Raw genomic sequence first — 13,138 nt, 5'->3', positions numbered from 1 at the left:
GCGCCCTGCAGCTTTGGTTATCTCCACAACCAAGTTGGCTAGTTTCATTACTTGGTGACTCTGTTCCACATCCGCAGCTTCAGTGCAAACATACTGAACTAGTATATACACTGCAAATCTGATCTTTGATCAGATTTTAAATCCAACCTAACAATATTTACTGTTTTCCTTTTAAGGGATCAAAAACCCTATTGTGGTTTTCATCTGTCTGTCTCCACATCCTACTCCCCCTCCCAACACAAGACGTTTCCCCTTCATTTCAGTTTCATTACATTTTCCTGCTTTTTCCTCTATGGTTAAAATAGGCAGAGTGGTTCCAATCAAAGCAAAACACTGTGAAGGGTTCTAAAGACATAATCTTTGTCAACAGCCTACAAAATCTTTGATTTGTTCTCCTTTTGACTTTTTAATCTAGGATATGTGAAGAAGGTGATGCTATTTGGTCTGCACCCATTTCCATTCCATAGAAATCTGGCTGCACTTCTGTTTAAAACATCATTGATAATCTTATTAGGATTTCTCATCACTCCTCTTACAAGAAAGAAAGGGTCAGTAAGTAATCTACAGCCATAAAGTTTTCTTCTACTATGGTATCAAGAGCTTCACATCTTTACTGAAAGTTGATCAACATGATGGAAACATTTATCAAGTTCAGGCAAACTGGTATTAAAGCCAGTATTTCCATACAGCTATTCAGTGTTGTATGTGTATTTAATATCAAAGTACATTTCCACCACCGAATTTCTCAACAAAACAATGACTGTGCTCAGAGTTGGTCAAGAAATAGGTTCTAACACAGAGAACTTTGTTTTATAAATGTGCTTGTGCAACGCACTTAAAAAGAAATGCCCATGTTGATTTCCCGTGGAAATGCTGATGGATGGGAATTATATTTTCATTCTTTTGGAGTCCACATAAAAGCCTGACTGGCGCAGAACAACAGTTTTCAAAACAGTACCTTTTTTGCCATTCATATGGCAAAGTTTCTACACCTAACTAATAAATTGCCATATATGTGTACGTGCATATAATCAAAATAATCCCTTCTGTATCTTATTTATCTCCTCAACACAAAATTAAACAAAATAGAAAAGAGCAGGGGAAAAAAAAAAAAAAAAAAAAAAAAAAAGAACCTCAAAAAGGGTTCTTAACAAATCTGGAGAAATAATACACCTCTGAATACACTGAAGTAGCTCCTCTTCTTTCTTAATTGTCTTTGTCTCCAAACACACAGTTGCTCAATTCTATAATATGTGAAATACAAGACTGTAGAGTAAAACAACAAAGTCATACTATGAACCAAGAACTACTATGATAAAACTGATGCCCTTTCTGAAAATGTGGGCATATAACTGAATATTTGAATCTAAAACAAAGGAACCACTACAAATGTTCAGTATTTAACTATTGCCCCTGTTGGTTAAAATAAGGGGGGGGGGGGGGGGGGGGAGAACATTCACTCTCCAGAAAGTTCAGGCTGTAAAATACATACAAAATTGAGTTCTACTCTTAGATTAGTTTAAAATGTACCAAATTCTGCATTTACTCATTGTTATTGTTTACTCTTCTCTTTGTTCCACTTGATAAATCCATGTAGCTTTTAGAAAAATATTACTTTTTTCCCCCAGTCAAAAACCCTGTTTTATTGCATACAGCCTTACATCACTGTGTATTTCTAATGTTAGAAGTGTTATGTTGCCACCTCAATTGTTTTTAAATGTGTCACACTGAAAACAAGTATAAACATATATATTCACCAGACTACACCACAGCAACGAAGTTTAACCTTATCATTCCAAACTTGAAGAACCTTGATAAATCATCAGGAGTACCTGATAACTGCCTACTAAGGGTTAAGAGTGTGCTCAAATATTTTTTTGTTTGTTTGTTTGCAGAGTGACATGACAAAGACTTTTATTTTTCTGGTAATTTTTGAAAATAAACTATCACAGAAAACTGAAATGTCAATTAAAAGAAAAAAAAAAAAGGATAGAGGTAAAAACTAAATATCATTTGGAACTGTATGCTGTTGTTCTCCAAAACTACATAATTAAAGGTAACAAAAACCCCACACCTCTGAAATTAAAGCAAATCAAATTATTCATTAAACTGTTCTACAGTAGTCACAAGAACTATGTAAAGACAATTAAAGGATAATAATTTCTACTTAACCCCAACCTTAACTGCAGTTTCAAAATTAGGTCAGTTAAAATGAAAATCACCATTTTTACGGAGATTAAGAATCATTAAAATTGGATAAAAATATTCTTAAATGGCTACAGGAAAAAAGCAAATGTAAGTAAACGTTAAAGCCCCCCATATTTTATATACAGCATCAGAATTATATAAGAAATGCCTATCAATGGATGCTCTGTTCGAGAAGTGGGATTCCAGTCTGACTCAGTGTTCTGATCTGGCAATAAAATATGTAATTCAAAGATAGCTTGTCTATTTTCCTCTTTTCTTTTCTCCTTTGAATAATGCAGCCTTTATAAGGTGTCCACCTATATAACAGAAAAATTTGGAGCTGAGAAAATCACTAGTAATTTGTCAGTCAATAACTTCAGTTTTTGCATTACTAGTGAGTTTGTGTTAAATAAGCATTTTTTTTTTTCCTTTCAGCCAAGAAAATGCATACCACACCAATCAAAACTAATCACCTCTGGGCTTTCACTGAAACAGTAGTTGCCAATTTTACAGGTCTGCCCACATTGTTCTAGAAAATCGGAAGCAGAAATCTGACATTTCCAGCAGTCGTTATTAAAACAACAGCCCCTGAGACTCGATCCCGTTTCCACTGGCAGCAATGTCAAACTCCCCGTTGACTTCAGGGAGGGCAGGATCGGGCCCTGAGCTGCTCAGCCTCCTCCAGCTCTACGCCTAGGAGGCTGTCTTGAGGAGCCAGGGTGGGAAGAAGCAGAAAACCCAGCTATTCCTTTGTTAACTGCCCAAAGAGTTGAACTTTCCATCACTTTGTGAACAGCAAAGTACCCTGCAAACAACAACGGTGATAAACGGACATATTTACCTTGAGGGAACAGCAAAGGGAAAGCCGTAGAATTGCAACACAAAGTAGTCCAAATGAATTATCTACGCATGCAGTCCGAACGTGCACCTTCAAGTAGGCCACAGTCTGTCAAGCAGTCGTCTCGGCACCAGCCACCCTGCCTTCCATCTTACGAGATTCACCCAGAAAACTGACAAACCTGCTCCACGACAACAAAACTCTCCTACTGCTTTTGAACGCCCACCATTTGTTCTCCATTCATCCAATCAACTTTCCACTGCACATCTTCTCCTGCGACTGAGGCTCAGAGGCAGGATCCCTCCTCATCTGTATGCTAATTATTTTGCCACATGGACAAAAGTAATAATGCTTTCAGACAGGAAACCGACGGGCCTGAAGTCGAAGGCAGAAATTAATAAGTTGCCACCACTGAACGCTGCGAAGATGGGCATGCGTGCAGCTCTGTGGCTGACGGATCAGCTGTAACCTCCATTTAAGAGCAGCGGAGAGGCGCGGGGCTGGCGGCACAGCGCAGCACGCGTCCAGCCCGGGCTCCCTCCGACACCGCGGCACTGCCGCAGCACAGCAGCCCTGGCAGATCGCTCACTTACCCCGCCTCAGCCCGCATCCTTTAAGCGGCGCGGCGCGACGCACCCCCGCGCTCCCGGCCCCGCCGCCCGGGTGCCGCTGCCGCCGCGGCCGCGCAGGCCCAGCCCCCGCCGGCGCGGCAGGAGGCGGGCAGGGCCGGGGCCGCGCTCCGCGCCCTCCCCGGCGCCCCGGGCCGGGCTCCCCGGCGGCGTGGGGCGCCGCGCCGGCGCTGTATTCCACCGAATAGAGGGGAAAGCAGAAACGCCGCAGCCGCCCGCGAGGGGAGACCGCTAAAAATACTCCCCTGCCGCTGCTGCTGGCGTAAAATGGTGTCTCCGTTACAGAACAGCAACACCCCCCCCCAGCACACAACCCCCAAAATTAGGCCTCTGCATGTATCTGCAAAAGGAAATAATGACTGGAAACCATCACTGGTCTACCGCTGGGGTACCGATCCAGGGTTTACAGAGTTAATTCGGCGGGATTGCTGAAGCCTCGCTTATTTTACCTGCTCACACCATCTTCTCCCCTCTGAAACAAAAGAAATGAACTCTTTCCATAGGAAAGGATTAGCAGCCTTCCACCATCAGTAACTTGCGCCGCTCAACTTTATGTGACCAACAACCGCACATAAACAAGGGCTCGCAGCACGCAGAAAGGGCCACATTTGCACGTGCCCCTCGGCAGCGTTTTCCCCAGCCATCTGACGTGGATTTTGTGGCTCTTGCTGCCTCCGCTTAGCCAGGGCCGGCGTTACTAAACGTGTCACACAGACAATGACCGGGAAGAGGCACCTCTCCGCCTTGCAACGCTGCTGCGGAGGCTTTCCGCCGGCGTGCGCCCGCCCCCGGGCAGCCCCCTGCGGGACTCGCCCCCGGGCAGCCGGATGCCCCTGCGACGGGAGCGGCCTGCCCGCGGGGAGTCACTTCGTTTAAACCCGTCCCCGAAATGTCATTTCGTTAGCAGCGTGACAGGCTGCGAGCTCTACGCGGGGGCGGCGGCACCCCCCGGCATTGGCACGGTTCCGCACCCCCCCGCGGCCTCAGCCCCGCCGCGCACCGGCCCCTGCCCCGGGCACCGCCGCGCCCTCCGCCCGCTGCCCGCCCTCAGCGTCCGTTCCCGCGGGCGGGCCGCCTTTCCTATGGGAAGGACCGTGGCCAGAGCACACATAGAGCCCATACGCCCTCCCTGTACACACACGCGCGCCTGCCGCTTTCGTTGCCCTCCTTATTGCCATTGTGCTGCTGCAGCCCCCTCCTCCCGCATCCCTTTCCTCCCGCATCCCTCCCTCCTTCCCTCCCTCCCTCCCTCCTTCCCTCCCTCCTCCCTCCCTCGCTCCCTCCCTTCCCGCCGCGGCTCGCCCTGCGCGGTGATGCTCGGTGCGGACAGCCCCGCGGCTGGCAGGGCACCGCGGGCAGACCCTGCCGGCCGCGACTCAGGCGGGGGAGACTGACCCGAAAGTCACAAGGAACACCCTCCTCCAGCCCGGGGAGGTAATCCCGCCCGACCCGAGCCCGCTGCCTGACGTGTGGAGACCAGACACGTCGGTGACCGCGGCGGTTATACCCTTCCTTCCCTCCTTCCCTCCCGCCCAGCCCTGCCAGGAGCCACACCGCGCTCGGAAGCGCAGGCGGGTCTCCGCGCACCAGCCCTTCGCGTCCCGAGCCGCCACAGCGGCTCCACAACCGCACTCCGATGGCAGGAGAGGGGCGGGGGGGGGCGTTTGTCACAGGGATTCAGAGGACAGCCAGCCTGCTGGGAAAGGGACTAACAATAGCAGAGCCCTCACGACTTCCACGCTTTTGGTGGAAAACGCAGTGTTTCCCTCAGAAAGCAAAAAAAGGACTTACGTGGCTCTTCCCCCGCCCCCCATCTCCACCTCGCTCGTGGTTTGGGTTTTTTTTTTTTTTTTTTTTTGGGGCTTTTTTTTTTACCCTTACATTTTCTCTGTCATCTCTGATTACATCTCCCCGCACTCGCAGGGCTCCCCCGAGGCCGAGGCGCGGAGCCCTCGGGAGCGGCGCCGCGGCCAGGCCGCAGGTGCGGGCGGGGAGAGCGGAGGGCGCCGCGCAAGGGCGGGGAGGGTGACGGGGGGGCGAGGGGGAGCGGCTCTGCGGGGAGAAAAGCCTCCTCGTAGCGGGGATGGAGAGCTACCATGTTTGCGTCGTAGCGAGGGCATGTCAGTTTGGGATTTTTCCACCCAGATCAGTGTAGCCTGAGAAGCACCCGCGCAGCTGGTGACGAAAGGGACCGTTTGTAAGTGCACAGGGGTACCTACACTCCTACAGACGAACCTCAGCGTCTTCTCACCTAAGGTTTTACATGCAGAATCTTTGGAAAACTGCATTCGCTTTTCAAAAATCAAGGCTTGGCTTTTCCCTCTGCTAAAGCTAACCTCCTTATGTTAGATCCTGGCTAGCCTTAGTAAGATAGTGAAGGCGACTATGGGGCACACATATCATGGCAGGTGTTTTCAAAACTTTTTGAAGGCGATTTAGTTGGGAAAAACCTCATCATCTCGTCCAGCTTTCGGGATGACACAAAGAAATACCCCGGTGCTTCTCCCACTGAAGACAAAAACAATACTTGCTTTAATCGGGGCAGAATGTATATAAATCCTGTACTGGTGAGAGTTAAGGGGGGCGGGGGGGGCAACTGCATAAATTAGAAACATTTACAAAAAGACCGGTGTGGAAAAAAAAAATAAATTGGGAGACCGGTGATTCATTGGCCTAATTATCCTCCATAAAACGTTAGGGTATGGGTTTAATGTTGTGGGTTGGATTCTCCCTCCCCCAGCCTGTGTCTCGTCAACGCGCATTATCCATGGGGAAAAGGAGATGCAGGTCATGTTTAAACAGCGTTAATGAGAGCACAGTATTTTTCCTGAAGGTTAAGTTAGCCAGGTTAGTACGTTTATGGTAAAACATGCTTGAAAACCTTCCATTTCTTTTACTTTCTCGCTGGTAGCAGTTTCTAACCAGACTTGAAACATTAGACAAACACAGAAAGCAGAATTCAAGCATCAGACGAACCCACTACTGTCAATAAGGGAGTACAATTTCAGCTTGACAGGAGTATTACAAGAATATACCCGCTAACGAGCAGCCTTAATTGGCCTGCATATTGTGGCTGTCACTGTTAAAACCTGTTCCTATACAGTCCTATTTTATACATACTTTAAACGTATAGTTCTCTAAAGCAGTTAAGGAGACAATACTTTACTCACTGGGCTTTTGATTTTGGGTGGGAAAGAAATGGGAAGAAAAGGAAATGAAAAGAAAATAGGAAACCCTGTTATGAATAGGGTATCAGTGCCTGAAAAACTACGTAAAAGTCAAACGTATAGTAAAAAAAAAAAAAAATGGCAACAGACTTCTTCGGTTTCAGTGCACTTGGTCAGGTTTGAACGTTAGTTACTATTTAACGATAGATTGCAATGTCTGCAAAGGTTTCTCTGCCATCTACACTGAAATCTTTTAAAATGTAGAATGTTCTCTAACAGATCCCATCTTTTCCTCAGCAGAACACTTTGTCTTAAAAGTATTTTTAATTTAGTGATTTGCAGGAGTTCACTGCTTGTCCTGGCAAATCCTTCACACAATACAGTTTAATGTGTGGCTTCAGTTTCCAGTACAGGGTTATGCTCATAAAGAATACAAATGAAGAGAAGATATTAAAAAAAAAAAAAAAGTTACTGCGCATGTGCAATTGGCAGTTATTAAACGATAACAATGTAACTTCTAGATAATAAAAGTAAAAATACTAAATAGGGCAGAGCAGATCATGCCCAAATGCTATGTAGAGTGCCTTACTTAAAGAAGTTGTTCCTAGTCTGATTTAAAACCGCGTAACCTGCACATTTGACTATAAAATACTGTTGCAACTGAGGACTGCAAAAGTCGTTTATACGTATCGCGAAAACTTAAAAAGATCTTCCAGATCAATCTTCAATCAATTAAATGCTTCCTATTGTCAAACCCCGGAAAACGGGAGTTTGCAGCGCGGACGCAGAAAAGACCCTAGGCACAATAGTGCTGGTGAGGGCAAACGTCATTTTGAGATGCTGAGCTGGGTACGTCGTTTATGTGCACAAAAGAGAAGATACACGAAAGCATTTAGCTCAACAAAGCACTCTTTTGCTAGGAAGAAAAAGTCTGGCTAAGTACGGCAACACCTGTAATGTCCCTCACGTCCTGAGAGCTAAATCGGGCGGCTGCAGGAAAGTAGCGCTTCAACTGCACTGCCCCGTGGCTCTCCCCGAGAAAACAAAACGGAGGCGACGCGAGCTGTTAAAAGAAAGGACGAAGTGTCTAAAGGCAGAGGTCCGATGCTTCCCATCCCAGCCGTCTTCCCATCGCCTAATGAGGAGGCATAAAGCCTCTCCTGCCTTTACCCGGCCGAGCAGAGCCTTCAGGGCGGTGAAAGCGGGGCTCCCCCCGCGGCGGGCGGCGGGCGGCGGGCGGCGGGCGGCGGGCGGCGGGCGGCGGCGGACAGCTCCCGGTGCTGAACGCCGCGGGCCGGCCGCCGGCACAACGCCTCCGCCCGCCGCCCCCGAGCAGCGCCGCCGCGCCGAGGGGGGCGGCGAGCGCCCGGCTGAATGGCGCTGCCTGCGGAACAATGGCAGCCAGCTCCAAATCCTGCTATAATCACATTAATGAGATTAATCAGTGAATTAGCAGCAGTCAAATGTCAGGGTGGCAAGGAGGGATCCGACCAAGCTCGGTAATTAACTGGGGGGGGGGGGGGGGGGGGGGGAGGGAGGGGGGGGCAAGGGAAGGGAACCGGCTGTCTTCTCTGTTAGGCTTTTCCTGAAGTTTACCAGGTTTTATTCAGCAGCCTCTGGAAGATGCTGACAATTCAAGTGGAGGGGGGAGGAGGGGAGAAGACGGAGACCTCAACCTTTGCGTGCCGTAACACAGCCTGCTAATACACAGTACCCCGTTACTTCCAGCTGACGTCCACTGAGGAAACCAGCACCGCTGCAGAGCACCCAGCCCAACCGCCAGAGCTGCACCGGACTGAACTCTGAGTCTGAAATTAGGTCTGTGACCTAACTTCCACCGCAAATTCCAATAGGCATGATAAATATGGCGGATGCCAATGGAGCACTAAATCTTATGCCTTTTTAAAAATCTACAAGAAAGATACTCTTTCTGAAATCGGAGGGGTAGGAGAAAAGAGACCCCTTTAAACAACTATCGGCAATAGATTATCACGACAAGTTACTGCTAGATCTGTTGCAAAGTGTTTTCTAAAACAAAAACAAAAACAAAAAAAAAGGGGGGGATTTAATCAAGTAATTTAGAGTAAGTTACTTAATGTAGACAAGTCAGGGACCTGGTCTCTAGCTGACCTCAATAAAAGTGAAACTTCTCTTCACCTGAAATTCAGCACCCACGACCATTTCTCCGTTGCAAGTACGAAATATAAAAAGAGATTCCCCGTAGATTAGAAATAAAATCCAAGTGTATTTATTTGCAAGAAAGAGAGTACTGCATATCTCCTTTTATATCTTTAAAAGGAGTATCGTCAACCACGTAAAGCATTTTTCACGTAAAAACTCTACTTTTATGCACACACTACTTCTTCAGAGAACAAAAAGATGTTTTTAAAAACGTCCTCTTTACATAGATAAGGCTGTGCACGTTGTTCAGCACTCAGAAGAAAATGGCATGCCTCTGTTCCATTAAGTTTAATCTTTGTTAGTGACAAATAAAAGAAGAAAACCTGTGTCATGTCTCTTCCATCAGAGACTGTAATTTCTTTTTTACTAATATAACACATTTTCTTTTATGCTCTTCAGTTACTTTTTAGCACTAAATTAATAAGATTAACAAATTTGCACTAAAAGTACATGGGCTACAGTCATACTTATCTGAACTATTTTAAAATTGAAGTATAGAATATGACATTTTCAGAAAGTTAACTGAACTAACCATCCCTTATTTACAAAGCTTGTTCTCTTTGAAGAACTATTATTGATACGAAACATTTAAGATAGTGTTCTTTCAAAATACTACTCTTACATGAGTGTTCTCCTTTAAAGTACAAATCCACTTTTCAAATGTCATTTCAGTGTAAAAACATAGTCTCTTATAATCTTTTATTTAATTGTACTCGGCTGTCAGGAGACTTGAGCTTTCCAATCTGTGAAGTTTTTGTCTCGGGTTCTCCATATCAAACAAGTACCGTCCAACATGCACCAAGTTTATATAAACAACAACATGCTTAATGCATGCAACATAATGCGTTCATATAGTAAACACACACTTTAGGATTTTTTTATCAGCTATTCTACAGCCCAGATTCGGCTGCACAACAGTATTGCCAGAAGAACTTGAAAAGAGCAAACAATGGACATTTAAGTACAAGCTACAGAACGACTGCAAAAATCACAATAATCTTTCCAGTTAGCTACAAGAATCAACCCCCACCCTTCACAAAACACAGCCCACACCTGCACCGTTAACCATTTACAAGTTAAACATAAGCAAGACATTTCAGCACGGTTAAGAAACACCCTGGCTTACTACAACTTTGAAAGGATGAGGAGTAAGAAGCATACCACAGAGACCCAGAAAAGGCTGCTTTTTTCTTCATTGAACACTGAAAAGATACCCCATGTTCCAGGGAATTAAAAAAAAAAAATAATATATATATATATATTAAAATACACCCACCAACACTGAGTAAAAAAAATCAGGGGGGCTTCAAGAAGACTGCAGGGAAAAAGCTCTCACTCTCTTTAGTGTGCAGAAGCTTAGGGGGAAAAAAATGTCGCCCTGGCAGGAATGACAAATGCAGTAGGATAGGCTAGCAGGCCTGAGGGATCTGTTTTACTTCCACATACATCCTCTAATGCACGCACTCCCACTCATCCTCTCGAGATGCCTTTTTTTTTTTTTTCCACTTTTTTTTTTTTTTTTTTTTCACCAGCTCCAAATCCCCGGCATATGACCTTCTGTTAAATAGATAAAAAAAAATTTGCTTATCAGTCATGCAAATGAGGCTGAATTCATTTTCCACAACAGATGGCCTCATAGATAATGATGATGGAAGAGAGAAAATTGAATGTCTCTCACAAGGTGGTCATGGCAACCGAGAGCAGAATAATATCAATAATAAGCTCACTGCATAATAAGGTTGTCAATCCCACAAATCAAAGTCTCCAGCTAAATCAGGTATCCCACCCCCAGCTAGTTATCAGGTAAATAGAGAAATAGAGAGCGTCCTTTTTCTTTTTAAACGAGGAGCTGTGAAAAGAAATGGTAGATCCAGCGATTGCAGGGTACAAGGGGAAGGAAGAAGCAGAAGAGATTTTTCTCCGCTAATTGTGTTTTAGTCAATGATTCGGGGAGGGGGTTGTTGGGTGGTTTTTTTCTTTTTTTAAAATTATTTTTTATTTTTTCCACAAAGGTTTTATTTGTTGGAGGGTGGTGCTGGTTTGTTTTTTAATAGCGAGGCTGGTATTTTGAACTCGCTCTGCTGCCGAAGCCTCGCCTCCCCTCCCCGTGTCTGATGTGAAGTGCTGCATTGATGCAATAGCAGCTCGCCTCAGGCTTCCACCTTGGCTCCCAGGGGGCCATCCCGCAAAATGAATCAGCAGCCATCCTGAGCAGACTGATTAAAATGAAAATGGCAAGGCACATGTCTGGGCGGAACTGGAGCTGAGCTGCGCTGCCTGTCTGGCAAGCATGCTCAATATAGCTTTTGCTAATAATGGCTTACCGCCTTTCGGTTTTTTAAAGGTATTGCCGTCGCCCCTTCCCCCACCCCCTAAACAGATAACGGTGCTGGGGGGTTTCCCCCCCTTCGCTGTATACTGCTCACAGCTAGAGTTTGCCAGACTGACATACAGTGATTGTGAAAAGACACACTTGCTTTGCAGGGATTTTCTTCGCAGATGTGCTGAAATACCAAGACAACATATTAACATGCAGCTATAAATTATTTCCAGATATTAGCTGGGAAATAAACCTCAGAGGAAGAGGAAATCTCAGTCACTACCAGAAAGAAATTTTTTCCTCCGTTTTTACACCTCAGCTTGCAATGGCACCTTCTGCATTATGCATCCCGAGAAAATGACTGCCAGTAAACGCAGGGCAACTTCCTGGAGCTCTCCATGCGCTGTGTTTGACAGACTCCGAGCTGTATCGCCAGCCCCGCCACCTTCCTTCCCCAAGCAGATCAGTGCGTGCATAGAGAAAGAGCCATTTAAAGCGCGCATCCCCTGTAGTCCTTCGATGAAATTTTGCGGACCGCGTCTATGTGCAGAAACAGCATCGGGAAAACATCGATCCATGCACGCACGGGATGGGAAACCTGGGCAGGCTGCTGTTTCGTGAGGTGTGGGCATTGCTCTGCCTGGGGGGTTGGTGGGGTTTTAAGCAAACGGCTCAGCGGCATATCTCTGGAAACCGGCGTATGTGCGCTGTACATATGCACATCCCTCCCGATGTGCCTTCGGCTAAATCCTGGTTTTAGACCGCTGGGATTATTTTCTCCCCCCCCCCCCCCCTTTTTTTGGTTTTTTTTTTTTGTGGGTTTTTTGTGTGTGTGTGTGTGTTTTTTGTCTCCCCGCCCTGCACTCTAGCCCTGTTACTGCAGTGTGAACCACAAACCGGCGGGGCTGCTCTCATGGACGTTCCAGCTGCAGCCGCCGGCGCGGACACGCGCGCGCACAACACGCGCGGACACGCGCGCAGACGCGCGCAGACGCTGACGTCCCGCCGCCGCCGCCGCGGCCGATTGGGCGCCCCATCGGATGTTGTGCGGGGCGGCGCGGAGCCGCCCGCCCGCCCGCCGCGGAGGAGTGGGCCAGGCCGGGGCGGGGCGGCGGCAGCGCCGCCCGGGGAACGTGCGGGCACCGCGGGTGACACCCCGAGATTAGCACCGGGGCTGCCGGGGCGCGGGGCCCCGCCGGGCACCGGGGGGTTCTTCTGAGGTCACGGTTCATGCCGTGAGAGATAGGAATACGCGAACAGCGGAAAACAGACGCGACACATCCACGCGCTTTAATTGATAGATTAATAGGGCTCCTGTGCCCTTTGATATGTTTGCCAGGATTTCCGAGCTCCGAAGAGTATTTTAATGAAAGCTTTATTTTTAAGGGCTTTGTTAGAAATTTTGCACTGAACGTTTAGTATTTCGATGCAAGTTGCTCGCTTGCTTCCCCTTCCTTCAGTAGAAAAATACTTAATTTGTTGAAGATTAGCCTCAGATTCAATTTCTTATAGTCTCTCTCTCTCTCTCTCTCTCTCTCTCTATATATATATATATATATATATTCATCTGTAAAGCTACTCCTTGTTACTAAAACATGTTTCGGTTTTTCCCCTTTTAAACAATAAACCCCAGGCTCATGGTCGCCTGATGTTGTAGCTGTTTATCTCTGAAACAAGAAACAACCGTGTTGGTGAACATACAGGAAAAATTCTAATTCTCTGCTCCCAAGACAAGGTATTGCTGGGATCTGCAGCACTGCAGAACACCTCCCCCACCGCCCTGTCAATGTATTTCAACCTCAGTGTATTGACAGCG

The 13,138-nt window shown here is 46.8% G+C and overlaps 1 protein-coding gene across 5 annotated transcripts in view; it reads right to left on the bottom strand.

The window, feature by feature from the left end:
- The window catches only part of MYT1L (myelin transcription factor 1 like), a 312,706-nt gene extending 302,336 nt beyond the window's left edge, over positions 1-10,370 (bottom strand). The window contains exon 1 of one of the 5 annotated variants that reach the window (XM_074895697.1): positions 10,279-10,370. The gene's annotated coding sequence lies outside the window, so the exon portion shown is untranslated. The other 4 variants (XM_074895698.1, XM_074895694.1, XM_074895699.1 and 1 more) reach the window with 4 other exon arrangements.
- Between the last annotated feature and the right edge of the window lie 2,768 nt (positions 10,371-13,138).

Source organism: Athene noctua, chromosome 1, assembly GCF_965140245.1.
Source record: "Athene noctua chromosome 1, bAthNoc1.hap1.1, whole genome shotgun sequence".
NCBI classification, from domain to species: Eukaryota; Metazoa; Chordata; class Aves; order Strigiformes; family Strigidae; genus Athene; species Athene noctua.
This window is presented reverse-complemented; position numbering and strand designations above follow the sequence as displayed.